We start from the raw sequence: 19594 nt of genomic DNA on the forward strand, positions 1-19594 counted from the left end.
AATAGCTTGCCAGAGCCACGAAGAGTAAGGCCACAGTGAGGGCATGTCATTTTCATGGACTTTCCATCAGCTGCAGTTTTATTGAACACAGAGGGTAGAGCCAATGAATGTTCTAACAAAGACTCAGAAAATGGTTCAGATACCGAAGACAAAACCTTGGGGGGGAGACGGGGCTCCTCGAAGAGTACTGCCGGAGGAATGCGGGTCTCCTCGGAGAGTTCAGCGGGGAGCAGTCCTGATAATGGTGGCTGACTTGGCATTGAAGAATGCTGACAAGACAATAAATGCCTTGCCATATCCCCACGCCGTATGATTGTAATCTTACAGACAGGGCGGTGAAAGTGTCCTGTTGTCCTACAAGGCTGCCTGCACCGGCATCTCATTTTATCTATAAGAGAAAAAAACAAACAGTGAAAGAGTCCTCTGCAACACGTGTTGCATTCCTGCAGTTCTGGCTTTAAGCCCGAATTCCAGATTGATGTGTGCATCTAAAACACAGAGAGAAACAGATAAACACCATATACACATTTAAGTTAAGGTTTTAGCAGAAATAACAATTTACAGTTGGCATGTAATAGATTTGGGAAGAAAATTCTTGAAAAAAAAAGCCAAATTTTTAAAAGACACTTTAATCTGTGAGACATGTTTCTATTGACATATAACAGTCATATAACAGCACGATGAAAAATATTAAAATAAGGAGGAATGTTGTTGTAACGCAAAAAAAGTGGCAACATGATCATTGTAAGAAAACTAGACGATTCCTAGAATTATGAAATCACTAACGGCAAATTTATATAAGAAAGACTTAACCAACCTTTGCGATCAACTTGCAAGACTTCCACGGTATCCATGCGTGTTTATGGCTACTGTGGAGGTCACGTGCTTCCGGCTACTGTGGAGGTCACGTGTTTCCGGTTAGTGTGGAGGTCACGTGTATCCGGTTACTGTGGAGCTCCACAGTGGCTGCAGACAGACCCTTCTCGGTAGTGACAAGGTTGTTCCAATTCTCAGCACCGCTCCTCTCTTTCCCTGACTTCTCAGCAGTTGTCCTCCCCACGATGACGTTTTCATCGAGGCCAAGGAAAAGAGTTTAGGAAAAGGAGATTGGCGCTACTTTTGAAATAACACTCCACGGGGTTGCATTGTGCAGCTGAGTCACGTGACCGCACAGCAACAAATCACAGCGGAGCCAGATAAAGGGGGCGGAGCAAAGTGTGTGTTCAGGAGAGGAGTCGAGCAGAGAGAGCTGCTTTTTCATGAAACGGTTGTAAAGTAGTAAACTTACTGGAACATATACCACTACCAACGTTTGGATCGATATCTGCATCGATCTGCACACCCTTGTCTCCTGGATCCTAGCTGAGATCAGCGTGAACCACGTGGGTCTCTGCTCCCTGATCTGTTTCCTGTGTTTGGAAAGAGTTCCAGCTTCATCACGGAGTTTCTCTCGGTTTGTGGGCTCGTTTAAAGGTAAGAGCTAACTTTAATGTGGGTTCAGTTTATGCTGAGTTTAGCTCTGTTTAGAATAATAGATTGCTTGGTAGACATTGGAGTTAGACAGACTGTAGAGTTTGTGATTGCTTGCAACATCATAATATGGCGGTTGCTGGGGGGGAAAGAATACATAAAGAAAAATAGTCTTGGAATATGAACAAAAGGATGGGGTGCAGGGCAGGAGAACAACCAACCCCCACCCCAGGACATGAAGCCACAGGCCTGGGGGAGCGCAACTCCAGGGTGAGAGTAGTGGAAGCTTGCTGAGAAGGGGGCCAAAAGGCTTTCGATGCGCTCTGAGGTCATAGTTTTAAACACTTGATGTACTCAGCTGCATGAAGAGCACGCTTGAGTTTCTCTAACACAATTAAATAAAACCTTATGAAGGTCAAAGGTCGTCACTTGTATGTTGAACTACAAACAGTTTTTTGCAGTTTTTTGCACATAGTGTGTTATTTACCATAAAGTGATGCAGAGTTATTCATACCAGAGTAACCAGAGAGGATCATATATTTTTAAATATATAACTTTCTACAGGACTGAATATAATATCTTTATGTAAAGGTCCGGAGCCTCTGGGGAGTATCTGAGTATTTATAACATTACACAAACCAGAGGTCTCATCACAGTGTTCATGAAACGCTGGGTTTATCCATCTTCTGGGGCGGGCCTAGAGGAGTGCTGAAGATTTCCCTGTGAGGGAGCTGCTGGTGAAGATCATGAGTCCTGCTTGATCAATGCGATGAGCTTCAGTGTTCCTGGTGTTTCTTAAATGAAGCCTCTTTCAGTGGGTCAACAGAACTTCTGGCACAGGACAGCTGTGATGAAAGAAAGGGAAGAAGTTTCTCCAAACCTCTGGACCCAGAAACCCAGCTCGGTCCTGATGGTCTCCCTCACTAGTTTCTCTCCAGGGTGAATGTAGCTGTTATACATAATACGGATTATTATTAAATGAAAAGAACACATTAGACTACACTACTGAAACCTTCTGCTGCTGTTTTTAAAGTTTCCATGTTACCAGGCTGTAGACTAGAGATTTAAACCGTTTTAGATCCATTACACTCAGTCTTAAATGTTAAAATCTCAAAGGACAGCATTATATTTTTGATATTAACAGTAACTCTGGGCCTCTGTGGAGTGTGCAGCTGATCTCATCGCTGTCTAAAAATGGATAAAAAAACCATAAGGAGTGCTGATCCTTCAATAACAGAGACTATTAGAGTAACAGGTGAGTAGCATCGCTAACTAGCTAGCAACAAGCCTCCAACACAGTGCGTATGCTAGCAGCTAATCTAGCAAACGAATTAACAACAGAGCGATTTTAGAACTATAAGATGATAAGCTGTGTGTCTTTTCTTATAACAGTGACATGGTTGTATTTACCTTAATTAAACGAGTTGTCAGTCGTGGTAAACCAGCAAAAAAACTCAAGCCACGGGTGCTACGTAAAAAGTGTAGGGGGCGTGTTTGCGGTCACGTCCAGCGGGCGTGTGGGCGGGAGTGTTACACAGTCGCTCCACCTCAAGTCATTACTGCGCAGACTCTGGCTCCAAATTTGCAAGATGGCAGCCTCCACAAACGGGATATTTTGGCTTCATTTTTGCATAATGGGAGGAGGTGGTGTCGCGTCGTCCATCTTTTATACAGTCATTGATTGCAACATGGCAAATTGAACCTCCCCCACCCTCATTCAGATCTGGCCTTTGGAACTATTTTGGTCTTCATGTGACATATGACTCTGAAGGTAAGCGCGTCATGGACAAAAGTAAAACAGTATGTCGGATGTGCCACGCAATGCTCAATTACATGGGTGGAAACTACTGCGTTAGTGCAGTTTGCTCGTTAACGTGTTGACGGCGTCCAACCCCACGCACGGGGCGATCCGCGGTAGCTCGTTAACGGAGATTTGCCGTGTTGTGGCGTTAACGTCATTTCAGATTAACGCTGACAGCACTAGTGGGAACACAACGAATATGACTGCACATTTACGCCGACATCATCCTAGTGCAAAGACAAGTGGAAGCAGACAAAAACAACAAGCATGCATGCTACAAACTTTACCCGAGTCATTTAGACAGCTGTTAGCACATGATTCTCCTTATGGGGACCTGACATGTTTAATATGCTGCTGAGAATATAGCCCAGAAGAAGCGTATAGTATAGCTTTTATTTTGGAAAGAGCCATTTCTCTGTAATAAACTCTCTTTTCCAAAGATGAGTGATTTCTCGATCAGATTTATTTATTTATTTATTTTATTACTTTATTGTTTCAGCAACATTAAATTTAAAAACTGTACTTTTGAGTTAAAATATATATTTATAACTTTAGTAAATGACAAATTAAAAAAGCATGAACACTTTTTTGTATCGAAAAAATATCGAACCGTGACACCAAAGTATCAAACCGAACTATGAATTTTCTGTATCGTTGCACCCCTAATGTGTGTGTGTGTGTGTGTGTGTGTGTACTTCTTTTTTGCTGAGTAACAGGAGACGAGTCTGGTGGTGCAGCAGAGGAACAATTTCAGCCATTTGGACTCAGCTCAGCCACTACAGTGGAAACAATGTCTTCAACACAAAAGGTGAGAAAAGTATTAGAGTTTTCTGTTAAGAGCAGCTTCCATCCTGGGCTCCTCCATATATACAGAATCTACATTCAAAATCAGAAACCACAGAAGTCACAAGAAAATACAAAGATCATATTTTATCTACACACATTGAAACAACAATATCATCAGTTGAACTTTGAATTTTTTATAAAATCTTTATAAAAGATTTTCTCTGCTGATCAATATTTCCTAATGTCATTTTAATTATACCTCTCATTGTGTCACATTATTGTAATGTGACACCATCACCAGAAGGTGGTGGTAACACACCAACAAGGTGTTTGTTGACATGTTTGATTCCACCAATGGAGGGAGTTTCAGTTTGTTCCAGGACTGCATTTCACTCACTGCCTCTGTTTGTATCTCTGTCACTGCAGGACCAACATGGAGCAAGAAGTCAGTGCTCTCAGGAGGCCGACAAACCTCACAGAAGAAAGGGAGAGAAAACCTACAGCTGTGATGAGTGTGGAAAGTCTTTTACCCAGGCTGGAAGCTTAAAAACACACCAACTCATCCACAGTGGAGTTAAAGCATACAGCTGTGACTTGTGTGGAAAGTCTTTTACCGAGGCTGGATCCTTAAAAACACACCAACTCATCCACAGTGGATTTAAACCATACAGCTGTGACTTGTGTGGAAAGTCTTTTACCCAGGCTGGAAGCTTAAAAACACACCAACTCATCCACAGTGGAGTTAAACCTTACAGCTGTGACTTGTGTGAAAAATCTTTTGTACAGGCTGGATACTTAAAAATCCACAGAATCATCCATGGTGGATTTAAACCTTACAGCTGTGACTTGTGTGGAAAGTCTTTTGCCCGGGCTGAAACCTTAAAAACACACCAACGCATCCACAGTGGAGTTAAACCTTACAGCTGTGAGTTGTGTGGAAAGTCTTTTACTCAGGCTGGAGACTTAAAAATCCACAGAATCATCCACAGTGGAGTTAAACCTTACAGCTGTGAGTTTTGTGGAAAGTCTTTTGCTCGGGCTGGAAACTTAAAAACACACCAACTCATCCACAGTAGAGTTAAAGCGTACAGCTGTGAGTTTTGTGGAAAGTCTTTTACTCAGGCTGGAGACTTAAAAAACCACAGAATCATCCACAGTGGGGTTAAATCTTACAGCTGTGAGTTGTGTGGAAAGTCTTTTACCCGGGCTGGATCCTTAAAAAGTCACCAACTCATCCACAGTGGAGTTAAACCTCACAGCTGTGACTTGTGTGGAAAGTCTTTTACCCAGGCTGGAGACTTAAAAAAACACCAACTCGTCCACAGTGGAGTTAAATCTTACAGCTGTGAGTTGTGTGGAAAGTCTTTTGCTCGGGCTGAAGGCTTAAAAAGTCACCAACTCATCCACAGTGGAGTTAAACCTTACAGCTGCGACTTGTGTGGAAAGTCTTTTACCCTGGCTGCAGAGTTAAAAAAACACCATGTCGTCCACAGTGGATTTAAATCTTACAGCTGTGAGTTGTGTGGAAAGTCTTTTGCCCGGGTTCAAGGCTTAAAAAAACACCAAGTCATCCACAGTGGAGTTAAATCTTACAGCTGTGACTTGTGTGGAAAGTCTTTTACCCGGGCTGAAGTCTTAAAAAAACACCAAGTCATCCACAGTGGAGTTAAACCTTACAGCTGTGAGTTGTGTGGAAGGTCTTTTGCCTGGGCTGGAGACTTAAAAAAACACCAACTCGTCCACAGTGGATTTAAACCTTACAGCTGTGAGTTGTGTGGAAAGTCTTTTGCCTGGGCTGGAGACTTAAAACAACACCAACTCATCCACAGTGGATTTAAACCTTACAGCTGTGAGTTGTGTGGAAAGTCTTTTGCCTGGGCTGGATACTTAAAAAAACACCAACTCATCCACAGTGGAGTTAAACCTTACAGCTGTGACTTGTGTGGTAAAGCTTTTGTTGAAAGTCGAAACTTACACAGGCATCTAGTTACCCACTCTGGAATTAAGGCGTATAGCTGCGACTTTTGTGGAAAAACTTTCAGTGAAAAAAAGTACCGAAATAGTCACCTACGCATTCACACTGGAAATGATCTTTCCTACTGTGATCAGTGTGGGAAACTGTTTACAACAGATGCACAACTACAAATACACATGTTTACCCACACTGAGGAGAGACCTTATAAATGTGACCTGTGTGAGAAGACTTTTAAATCTCCACATTACCTGAAAAAACACCAAAAGATCCACACCAGAAAGTAACTCTGCAAGTGCAGTTACTGTGAGGAAGTATTGAGTTTTTTTATCTTGTAATCTTAACCTGATTGTTACAAGTAACGCGTTGGCCATCTCTGCTCTGTAATCTACAGAGCAACATGTACACTCAGATCATCACATATTTGTGTTGTCATTTGAATCAATAAATGGCTGATCTGATATCTACATGAGCATCAGTGTGTGTGGTTTAAACCTCACAGAACAAGAATGATCTTAGGAAACAGAACCTGAAGATTAAACAAACACTCAATGACTCAATCATTCAGCTGCATACACTGAACTTATGTAAAATATTTTTTTTCCGAATTGTCAAAATATTCCACCACAACACTGAAAATGTAAAGCACAGCAATTCATGGAGTCACTGACAGATAGCACAGAGAGACACACTAACCCCGTTCGGCTCCAGTAAATAAAATTTTGTTATACTGACCCCTAGTGGTGGAGGAGGTCTTAAAATGTCTTCAACGAGGATAGAAACTCCATTTTGTCTGGAGGCACAGTGGTACAGAAAGGCATGGTGGAATCCATATGCATCCTCTTTATGGTGTTAATTTTGGACAGTCTGTAAATATGTTTCCTGTTCGATGTCTTCTGGTTATTTCCAGAAATATTGCACACATATTGCTATTTTCTTATGTTTTAATTACCTCATATTTAGAGTTATTGGAGCAGGTGGTAGTATCCTGTCAGAAGTAACAATGTTATCGCCAAATGGCTGAAAGCAGCTCCTATCTGATCACAGGCGCACTGAACTCTACTCACACACCTGGAGGAACAGCTCTCCGGCTGAAGATTCTAATTGGCTCATTTTTCCAGGGATTTGTTCTTGTCATGAAGACGTGACACTGGTATGTTCTATTAATAGTAGTTGTCACACTTTTTAGAATCAAACTTACATCTCCGTCCTTCATCTGCCTGTCCTGCAGATCCCCTTAATCGACATATTCTGGCTCCATATCTGGTATATTAGAAACATACTTACTGTACAAATACAGTAATCAGTTATCCAGTAATTGCCAACAGCCACGCATGTGCATGTGATGGTTCATACCCAGCCTTGTGTCATCTTCAAACATGAAAGAATTGAATCAATATGAAAACTGTATAAAAATGTATTGTTAGATTATAATATTATTTTATGCCATGTTATACCCTAATTAAAGATTGTGAATTATTAGGTAGTTTTAGTTTGCATTATTCTCCTGAGTTAGAAGAAGCTGATAACTATTGCATTAGTTAAACTGATTTGCATTACATTAGACTGCTGATTTATTGTGGATGAATGATATTGTTTTATGATGTCATAAGAAATACTGTTTGCAGAAAGTCATCGCCTTATTTGTCTGATTAGAAGAGAACGGAACATGCTGGAGTTTTCTGCCCCATCTCAGCAGGAGCAGATAAACGGGGAGCCAAGGACGTAGCTTAGGCGCTGTGTGAGAGAAAAGCATGTGAATGTTTAGGCTTTTATGATAAGGTGGGGGCACCAGAGGCTATAAGAGTTTGATCAATGCTCCACCATTTTGAGATCTGAGGCTGTCTGCATACAGTGTCCATCTCCCACGTGTGTGATCATTAAAATCATCGTTTGACTTAACCCGGCCGGACCAGTGTTGTTATTGTGGTTTTTTCTCTTGTCTCCATCCCCAATTTTGAACTCGTAACAGTATATAGTACTATGGAGAAGGCAGCATTTAGCTGTAGCCTCCATAAAACCACAGCTGTTCTGGAAAACTTTGTCCACCTTTGATTGTCTTTAAGTTTTGTTGTAGCCACAGAGAGCAAATCTTTGTTCTTTATGGAGAACTAGTGAGGCTGTTTGGACTTTCCTTTGAAACATCAGTGCAGGAGTCTCTCAGTACATCTGTTTACAGTGAAGGACAAAGAAGCAGCAGAAACACCCACAAGACCATGAGAGGATACACCTGTAAGCACTTCTCATAAATCACATGACCATAACCAGAATAGACGAGAGTAATTATGTTTCTTTTTTTTCATTGAGGTGATTTTGGTCTGTATATTGTGTCAGATAAAGTCAACATCATTGCATTTCACTGTTATATTTTCTGTGTTCTTTATGTATTTTTAATCGTTGTTTGATAACATCTCTGGTGTAAGTGTCATGGGGATCATTTCATGAAGAAGAAGAGTCACATGACCCCTGAAATGTCCCTTCGTGATTAGTCAGATGTTGCCAACTCCACCTCTTTCATGTGATAGTGCATGGAAACCCTCAGTTAACATATAAAGTAGATAACCAGCTTCACGTGGGCGTTTATGGTAATTACCAATATCAAGGCTGTTACACACTGAGAGTGTTGCAAAAAATGACACAAAATTCAAAATTATCTGGTTTTCGAACTTGCCGTGTAGGGCATATACACACTGTACATATAAAAAAGTTATCATGGGAAAACAAAGTTTGAAGACATCACATTTCAAATTAATTCTCTCTAAAATTTGCATATGGGCGCAATGCATATCTTTTGCATATAAAATCCATGCTGATTAAAGTTTGATTAGGTGGGTCTAAAATCCAAGATAACAAAATAAAATTGCTTCATTAGTCAACTGGTGGATATTAAGAGGTTATCCGGCTCTGGTATAATACCCAGTAAAACCAGTAGATGGAAGACTTGAAACATGAGTCATGATCATTTCAAGCTTCTGGGTGGTTTATTAGGAGAGGCTCTGTGCTGTTTCATGAGGTATGATGCAAAAAGAAGTCCAGTCTGAGTCATATCACATGTTCATGAGTTTCTAGTTTCAGACACCAAAACCTTTCAGTTCTTGTTGTCATGTTAAAGTTCTGTTTGTGACACTGAAATTTTCCCAGAGCAATAACAGTGAAATGTGACAGTGTAAATAACAGTGTAAAAATGTGATGCTTTAGACCAATCAATTAAAAAGATCAAGTGTCAAAAATATTTCCTCAGATACTAGTATTAGTACAAGTGTTTCAGTCTGAAGTACTGAAGCTTTCCTGCACATCTTTCAGAGACTGAACAATGTTTTTGCTGGTTTTAGTCTGCAGTTGCAGTCTAAAGTTGGCTTTCTGCACTGAAGATATATATTTTTTCTAATTATCATTTAGCCACAACCAAACAAATGAAATTTTCCATCTGTCACATTAGTGAAACAAACATCACCACACAGCAAAAAAGGTGAGACCAAAGGTTTTATTAATAATGCAAAGAAACCAGATCACAGCTGAACACGAATCAATAAGCATGCATAAAATACAAATAGCATTAAAACTACTGCTGTTATAAAACATAATAACATATTTATATGACAGTTGCAATCCTGGCAGAACAAAACAAGAAAAAAAATACAATTTTAACTGGTATTTCAAGTATATGATTTTTTTGAGTTCTTTGAGTCTAAATAAACAATATACAATATATAAAAATATAAAATATAAAAATAATTTTAACAAATGTTTTTTGTGCTTTGGTCTGAGTGCGCATCTTTAACGGTGAGATCAAGTGATAGGGGGATCGCATTCTTCAGCCTCCCGAGGAAAGACCATTTAGTTGATACAGGAGGAACATTGTCGTTTTCATCCTGGCCGTGGAACACTGGACCAGCTCGTTATCCTCTCAAGGACATTTTAAGGTGCACAGGAGTTTGCTCAACCAGTCTATATGTGTTTTGTGGAGTTTAGAGGCATTTGAGCATGTCCCTTGAAGTATTCTGTGTAAGGTGTTTAAAGAGTATGGGGTTTCAGTTCTTGTACAACTGTTGCAAGAGGTTGGTCCGCATTGCAGGCAATAATTCAGACTCATTCCCAGTGGGCGTTGGACTCTGCCTTGTCACCGGCCAAGGGCAAATGCTGAGTTGGGAATTCTTTGATGACCAAATTACAGCGCCCTCAGCTGATTACTCCACCTCTTCTGTGCCCTCAGAAGAGCAGGAGTAAGAGGTGGAGCACCAGGAAACTCTATAGGGATTATGAGTTTCAGCGGATTTAGGGATTCCTTGGTATTGTCTGAGAACAGCAAGATCTCCTGGCTGGAGAGAAGCACATCTAGCCTATCCATTTCATTCATTTACTCCATAATCCAGAGCCAGATTATCATTCAACAATACATTTTTCAATAGATGTGAAAAACTTAAATACTTGTTCTCATAAAATATTATCTCTTGTGCACAAGCTTTTGTAAAATAGCCAATACAAAAACTTGCAAAACTTTTTCTGGTGTCCAAGCTAATATGTTGAAATATGCTTTTGTCTGACCAGTAGACAACCCCCCCAAAACTGAATTTAAACCATTTGAAAATGAATAGATTCATGTTTGAACTACTGGGGATATTGAACAATTTAAAGGAAAAAAAAAATAACCATACTCGCTGGTCTCTAAAAGTGTGCTTTTCAGTCTCAAACAGATACAGTGGGGCAAAAAAGTATTTAGTCAGCCACCGATTGTGCAAGTTCCCCCACTTAAAATGATGACAGAGGTCAGTAATTTGCACCAGAGGTACACTTCAACTGTGAGAGACAGAATGTGAAAAAAAAATCCATGAATCCACATGGTAGGATTTGTAAAGAATTTATTCATAAATTAGGGTGGAAAATAAGTATTTGGTCACCTCAAACAAGGAAAATCTCTGGCTCTCACAGACCTGTAACGTCTTCTGTAAGAAGCTTTTCTGTCCCCCACTCGTTACCTGTATGAATGGCACCTGTTTGAACTCATCATCTGTATAAAAGACACCTGTCCACAGCCTCAAACAGTCAGACTCCAAACTCCGCCATGGCCAAGACCAAAGAGCTTTCAAAGGACACCAGGAAAAGTATTGTAGACCTGCACCAGACTGGGAAGAGTGAATCTACAATAGGCAAGCAGCTTGGTGTGAAAAAATCAACTGTGGGAGCAATCACCAGAAAATGGAAGACATACAAGACCACTGATAATCTCCCTCGATCTGGGGCTCCACGCAAGATCTCATCCCGTGGGGTCAAAATGATCATGAGAACGGTGAGCAAAGATCCCAGAACCACACGGGGGGACCTGGTGAATGACCTGCAGAGAGCTGGGACCAAAGTAACAAAGGTCACCATCAGTAACACACTACAACGGCAGGGAATCAAATCCCGCAGTGCCAGACGTGTTCCGCTGCTGAAGCCAGTGCATGTCCAGGCCCGTCTGAAGTTTGCCAGAGAGCACATGGATGATACAGCAGAGGATTGGGAGAATGTCATGTGGTCAGATGAAACCAAAGTAGAACTTTTTGGTATAAACTCAACTCGTCGTGTTTGGAGGAAGAAGAATACTGAGTTGCATCCCAAGAACACCATACCTACTGTGAAGCATGGGGGTGGAAACATCATGCTATGGGGCTGTTTTTCTGCCAAGGGGACAGGACGACTGATCCGTGTTAAGGACAGAATGAATGGGGCCATGTATCGTGAGATTTTGAGCCAAAACCTCCTTCCATCAGTGAGAACTTTGAAGATGAAACGAGGCTGGGTCTTCCAACATGACAATGATCCAAAACACACCGCCCGGGCAACAAAGGAGTGGCTCCGTAAGAAGCATTTGAAAGTCCTGGAGTGGCCTAGCCAGTCTCCAGACCTCAACCCCATAGAAAATCTGTGGCGGGAGTTGAAAGTCCGTGTTGCTCGGCGACAGCCCCAAAACATCACTGCTCTCGAGAAGATCTGCATGGAGGAATGGGCCAAAATACCAGCTACTGTGTGTGCAAACCTGGTAAAGACCTGTAGTAAACGTTTGACCTCTGTTATTGCCAACAAAGGTTATGTTACAAAGTATTGAGTTGTATTTTTGTTATTGACCAAATACTTATTTTCCACCCTGATTTACGAATAAATTCTTTACAAATCCTACCATGTGGATTCATGGATTTTTTTTTCACATTCTGTCTCTCACAGTTGAAGTGTACCTCTGGTGCAAATTACTGACCTCTGTCATCATTTTAGGTGGGGGAACTTGCACAATCGGTGGCTGACTAAATACTTTTTTGCCCCACTGTACTTCCTATATTGAAGATTTTCTCACACATCTATGGCTACTTAATGATGTTACTGCTGTTGTTAGTCTGCAGTTTCAGTGTAGTGTTTGTTTCCTGCACTGAAGACAGACACGTATCAGTTAGCCACTATCAAACAAGTCAAATTTTCCATGTGACACCTCAGTCAAACCCTCAGAACCACAGGAAAAAAATTTTAATTTGCAGCATTATTAAACAAACATTTAATAATAGTTCAAAGATACTGGATCACAGCTGTGGGAATATAAATAACATATTAATGGCATTAAAGTTACTTTTTTCTTAAAATATACTAAAATATTTACTTAGAATCATATTAGCATCTTCAACTGATGCCAACACTTTAAATATGTCTTGAATTAACCATGGTATTCACAATACTCCAACCTGGAACTTAGCAATCTTTAACAATTAGTTCATCTACAGAATTAAATTACATTAAAAAGTTAAAAACCAAAAAGCTTAATAAAATGAGTTCTTAACCTCCTGACACCCAACCTATCCATTATGTCCTATAGTGGACAAAGAAATTAAACTGTAAGATCCTTTTTTATTCTTGGTTCTCAGCAGGTTCACAGAGCCAGTGATGAAAAGCTCAGATAGGCTTGAAACTTTGTGATCACCATCTTGGAAATGTGGTCAAAAAAGTGCGACAACCAGCCAGTTTTCAGCCACTAGGAAGAGTAAATGTTTGCTCTTTCAGTTCTAGATCCTGTAGCCATTTAACAGCACATTGATTGCAAGACGTTACTGCACATCAAATTGTTTATTGTGCATCATATGTTTTCTTTTTTTAATCTTTTTTTCTTTGCATTAATTTTTTTAGTAAGTTTAATTTGAATTTACAGAATGATCTTGCGTACGGTAAGTATGTCTTTAGCTTTGTGGATAATACAAACTGGAAATAGGTAGGGTAGCACCGTTCACTGTGTTTAAAAAGGAGTAGTTTAACTTGGCAGGAAGAAAAACAACTTGCTTGGCTTTTTTCAGAGTTAAAGATAAAGAGCAGCTGTACCTCTGGTCCTCTTTGGCTAATTGTTCATAAGTGGCATCTTGTTTTCTCACAGCTGAATACACTGGAGCTGGATCAGTGTCTGAAGAATCAAACACGTAAATCACTTTAACAGCAGCAACTGTAATAGCACTGCACACTTAAGGGTTAATTTTTTCCAGTGCTTAGCACCTCTGTTGTGAACAAACAGTTGACCAGAAGGAACCCGTGGGTGTTTGTGCAAAAAAGGCGGTCAACCACAGAGCTTTTATCTTCTGTTAATGCAAACTGATGCACTTCACCACAAAGCACAAAGCAAACATGTTCTCACAACATGAACAGTATTACTAGCCAAAATGGAACACGCTGTAGTGAACAACAGGAAGTTGCTGCTTTGGTTTTACATTCAGGACTCAAGAGAAGACAAAATTAAGCATTAACAAAACCATTTGATATGTCCCGTCTTCTTTTTCATTCACCTTGTTTTAACTCGAAATTCATCTTGCTAATAAAAGGGAACACCAAAACAAAATGGGCCTAAACTGAACTGCTTTGAAACTTGTTTCTCAGTTATGACACAGGTTTGACCACACTTGACATCTGGGTTTTGCAAGGTGGACCTGTGGCTGAGTCCATGCCATTAGCTAAGGAAAAATGTTGCCCAAATAAAACTTCAGATGTGCATTATTTTAACTAAACTACAGATCCTTTCGTCCAGTGGTTTAATTTATGAACATTTTTACTAATCCCCACAAAGCAATTAACATCCACAGTATTTCCTTTTTGTTTGAGTTGTTAGATCAGCCATTGTAGAAAAAAATGACATTAAACTTTGCTGAGTGATTTTTTTTCTACAACTATAAATCCTCAGCTTGTTTTTGTAAGATCAATGCCATAATACTGGAGAGGACAGGAAGTCCATTACTCAGACTTTGGATTCAGGTGGATAAATGCGGTTTTCATCTCGGAGAATACATTCAGTTACATTACTCAGGGTGTTTTTTGCTAGGTGTTAAAATATTTAGATGGATGGATGGATATCTGATCAATTTCTGCAGGAAATCCAGTCCTTGTGCTACTGTAGTGAGGTTAGTGAGCACTGTCCACAACAACTCAGACTCCTTCCTGATGCTTGTTTGACTCCACCAGAGCTGCACTTTGATCTTCAATTTTGTTCACGTTTTTTACAGACAGAATTTCTATAGCCAACAAGGACAGTGTATTGGATTCATTATTAGGTTCAGTGATTTTAGGATCTCTCTAGTTTTTGCAGACATTGTGGTTTACAGAATAAAGACCTCCACCTCACACTCAAGCACTTTGTACCCAAGTATGAAATAGCTGGAATAAGAATTCAGACCTTCAGCAGTTTAATACTATCATTCCTAACTGGAATAAAGCAGAGTGTACACTCTGGGTTGAGATAGTTCCTGACTCGAATGAAGGGTTTCATGTGAAGCCTTTTGTTAAGCATTTTGTGACCAAGATTGCAAAATACTTCAACACCTTGTTCAAGTATTTTGCTGATCTTGCTTATAAAGGACTGGTGCACCTCTATAACACAGATGTAGTGCTATGTTATATTTAATGGAGAGATGAAAAAAACGCTTTGGGTTTATCGGCGAACATTCTTACTATGGCCATGAGCTCTGTAGGAAGAGACCAAAAAGATGACTGAGGGTCAAAATGGCTTCCTTTGTATCTGGGCTCTCTCAAGAGTCTCAGCTTGGTCTATTAGAAAGGGCTAAAAGGGACTAGATTCAAGGTGATTGAACCATTTGAGGATCCTTCAGTTCACATCCTAGGTGAGGTACTTTAGGGACAGTCAAATAGGAAGCTTAGGGCAAATGCAGGAAGTGCTGAGTTGGGAATTCTTCTGTCTTTCCAGAATAACAGAAGTTATAAACTGAAGCATTAAAATATCTGTATCACAAAATGTTTTAATGTTTTTCTGTGTCTGAAAGTCCTGCAGGATCTTAGCTTGATCATTTTCAATCACCCTAGAGGGTGTGTCTCATTTTCACCTCTGGACTGTATTCAGCACAGATGTTCTTGTATGCTATGCTAGCCAATTGGTTATGGCGTTCCTTGTATGTGTTTGTTACATGTTCAGAAGTTTGTAGTTTCAGACCACAAAAAATGTAATGCTAATGAGAAGAACTGACTGGTCTGTAGGTGGTGACCAAACAGTTTTCAGAAAAGACCTCAGGGCAAGATCTAAAGGATTTGTTTAGCCCAAAAAATATTTTCTAAGTTTGGATGTTAAAAGTCTGTTTGTGACGTTGTGAAGGTTTCCCACAAGGACTAATGATAAATGAAATGATGCTTGGGATTATTGAATAAAAAGTAAGCTCAGCTGTCAAAGACTAACCCCAAATTTTCCATTTTATAATCAATTTAAATGAGGAAAAAAAGGCAAAATTGTTGAAACCACTGGACAATTCTCACATTGAAACTAAATTAAACACATTAAAATGAAAATGTACACCATGTCACCTGCTGCTGGTTGGTTTCTGAGTGTCCAAGGACATAAAGTCTTTCAGTCTCAAACAGACACATCCTGTACTGAAGCTCTGCTGTGCAGTTCACAGTATTGAATGATGGCTTTGCTGTTTCCTGTACTGTGTGTGTTTCCTGCATTGAAGAGAGATGTGCATCAGTTAGCCACAAGTAAACAAGTTAAAGTTTCCATCTGACATCTCAGTGAAACCCACTGAACCACACGACGAAAGTGTCACAAAAAAAAAATATATATATATATCTTTAATAATGCAAAGATATCAAAGACGTTGGTGTCATAAAATAACTAACATTTGTATATGACCGATTGCATTTCAATTAAGACAAATTATTTTATTTTTTAATTATTTGAGTATAATTTGGTTAGAAAATGATATGAAGCATATAAAAATTGTTTCAACATGTGGATTTCCTCTTGTCTGAGGTGCTGGGGGGACCAGTTAGAGACCAGCAGATGGACATCAGTGGTTGGACTGGTGGACTACTTCAGTGAAGAGTAGACGACGTCTGGCTCTGGTTTAAAGTCTGAACACAAACACACACAGTTCAAACAACAGGAAACATGATTACAAGCTTTGTAGTTCAATCAAGACCTCCAATCTCCACCTCTCTGCATCACACACAGTCCCAGTTCAGACTGGTATAGCCTAACTGTATTGTGAATCACATCAGCTTCAAAAATTGCTAAGATTTTACCTGTGTCTTACTCAGCTATGAAATTCATAGACACAGACTTTCCCTGTAATTTTAAAGCTTTCCAGCTTTCAGTCATCATACTGGTGCATGTGATATCAGTGGTTTCTCTCCCCTCCTCTCTCAAAGCCACAGTCATCAACTCCATTGAATAACATTAAGAATTAAAAGAAGGAAACGATTTCTCAGACAGGCTGAACATTCAGACCACCACCACACGCGGTTCGGTTTATATGTTGCATGTCTTTTTCCTGTCTTCCTCTCCTCACCCCCACCTGGTTACACCAGATTCCCACCCCTCCCTGAGCCTGGTTCTGCTGGAGGTTTCTTTTTTTTTTTTTTTAGTTTTTCCTTGCTACTGTCATCAAAGTGCTTGCTCATAGGGTATCATCGGATTGTTGGGGTTTCTCTGATTTTCCTGTATTATTGTAGTATCTTTACCTTATAATGGAACGTGCCTTCAGGCTACCGTTGTCATCTAGCACTGTAAATATAAAATTGAATTGAACATGTAGTATCCAAACAGTACCTTCCTGGATGGTGTTCTTATAACTAGGACTGCACCAAATGGTTTACATTTTTCTAGTTGTAGTGTTCTTACCCAGTGTTACCTAGTATTCAATGACCCAGTATTCTGGATTGTTGGTTTAGCTTGCATGTGTGACATCCTTGCTCACTAACAATGCTTATTAGTGCAGAAACAGGGTGGTCCTCCCTGATTATCTGTGACTACCAAATGATGACATCATGTTAGGATTAGCTAAATTACACAGAACAAAAATATAAACGCAACACTTTTGTTTTTGCTCCCATTTTTCATGAGCTAAACTAGAAGATCTGAAACATTTTCAACATACAGAAAAGACCCATTACTCTCAAATATTGTTCACAAATCTGTCTAAATCTCTGTTAGTGAGCATGGATGGAGATTCAAAGGAGATGGATTATCTCCTTTGCGGAGATAATCCATCCCACCTCACAGATGTGGCATGTCAACACAGATTTAGACAAATTTGTGAACAATATTTGAGAGTAATGGGTTCTTTGTGTATGTAGAAAATGTTTCAGATCTTTAAGTTCAGCTCATGACAAATGGGAGCAAAAACAAAAGCACTGCGTGTATATTTTTGTTCAGTGTAGAATGGAAACGTGAGGACATGAAAAGAACAGTTGGTTTTCACTCTGTTCAGACAAACAGCAGCTGTACCTCTGATCTTCTTTGGTTTGATGGCTATGTGTCCATAAGTGACATCTTCAGTTCTCACTGCTGAGTACACCACATCTGTATCAATGTCTGCAGAATGAAAGATGTAAGTTAGTTTAAGGACAGTCCATTAGTTTAACCTTGGTTTTAGAGCTTTTCATCTTGTAGAATACATTTAATTACGTTTCTCTCTTTGTGTTGTGGTAGGTGCTTGTCCCATTTTGATCTCGGGACTTCCAGGCCATACTTGCACCCTGCTGTTCTGAATTGTATCAGGAGCTTTCTTGTCTTGATGTCAGTGGCTTCTATCTCCTCCTTTAGCTTATTATCCCAACGGGTTTTCTGACCACTGGCAGGGTGTAGCTATTATTTATCTGGATCAGACCTCCTGAGGACTTATCCTTAACTTATCCTCTCCAGTTAATTGGTGATTGAGGCTTTCCTAGCAGTTTCTTCATGGTTCCCATATCTATCTAGCTGGCTATCTTGACAAGGTCTGGCAGAAACAATTATTTCACAACTACCACCCATATCACGTGGCAGAAAAACACAATGTTACCTCTGTGTTCTTTGATTGTCCTTTGCTGATGATGTGATGATTTGATGTCATCTGTGAAATTATCATTTGCAGCTTCGTCTTGTTCAGCTGAAATAATGACATTTAACCGCTGTCATAACTCTTGTATAAAGAAATTATTTTGGAAAACATTTCTATGTTTGTAATTTTCAACAAATTATAATTACTTCAATGAGAAAAGAATGTCAGTCCAACAAAGTAACAATAGTAAATGTTTTAAATCATTCAGTAAACCAACTCTTGTAAGATCAGGAAGTCTGAGTCTCACCTTCAGGTTTCCTGTGAACACATCGTCTCACCAGCAGAACCAGTAACACCAGTAGAACCACAACACACACTGATCCAACACATGACAACACAGAGAGAACAGGAGGAGAGAGTGATGGAGGAGGTGTGGATGTAGGTGGAGGTGTGGATGTAGGTGGAGGTGTGGATGTAGGTGGAGGTGTGGATGTAGGTGGAGGTGTGGTGGTGTGTTCCCCTAAAATAAAGCAAACACAGTCATTAAGTTGTCGTCACATTGTGAATGTTGAAAGCTGCAGAAACACAGACAGGTGAGTGTGTCACCTGTGACAGTGATCCAGCTGGATGGAGACTCTCCATGACTGCTGATGTCACACTTGTAGAGGCCTTCATCAGACCTGGAAACATGCTGGATGGTCATGTGACCTGTTGACTCATTCCCAATGAGGGAGCCATCTTTATAGAAAGCAGCTGGGAGGTTGGAGGGACCAGTCTTGTTTTTACAGAGCAGAGTGACGTCATCTCCCTCCATCACAGGGAGGACAGGACTCTGCAGGATCACTGATCCACCTCAACACAGAGACAAACTACAGCATTTCATCCATTTACACACAGCTTCATCAACACTAACTCCACACACTCAGCTTACCAGTGACTGTCAGGTTAACCATGTTACTGATGGGACCCTCTCTGGACTCACACCAGTAAACTCCACTGTCCCATGGAAAAACAGTGATGTTACAGGTCAAACCAGCTGGTTTTCCCCACCCATCTCCACATTGAGTCCTCTGTTGTTTGCTTGTGTTTCTCCTCAGAGTCCATCCAGCAGAGCTGTCGTCCTCCTCACAGCTCAGAGACACAAAGTCTCCTTCAAAGATCTGAGAGCTGCTGGGACTCACAGTCAGACGAGCTGTGAGGGTTAAAATGAAAAACTGATGATCACTGTTTGCTTTTGTCAAAATCTGTTTTTTATCACATCAATAAAGTGCTGATGAAAAGCCTTCAGTTAAACTTCCC

At 40.2% G+C, this 19594-nt stretch overlaps 1 long non-coding RNA gene across 1 annotated transcript; it reads left to right on the plus strand.

The window, feature by feature from the left end:
* The first annotated feature begins 1232 nt into the window (after positions 1-1232).
* Positions 1233-4534, plus strand: LOC120716488. Its single transcript, XR_005691938.1, has 3 exons — positions 1233-1473; positions 3988-4079; positions 4484-4534. It is a non-coding gene; the product is annotated as an uncharacterized LOC120716488 (long non-coding RNA).
* Positions 4535-19594: the final 15060 nt, after the last annotated feature.

This window comes from Simochromis diagramma, unplaced genomic scaffold, assembly GCF_900408965.1.
Source record: "Simochromis diagramma unplaced genomic scaffold, fSimDia1.1 OVJJ01000776.1, whole genome shotgun sequence".
In the NCBI taxonomy this organism is placed as follows: domain Eukaryota; kingdom Metazoa; phylum Chordata; class Actinopteri; order Cichliformes; family Cichlidae; genus Simochromis; species Simochromis diagramma.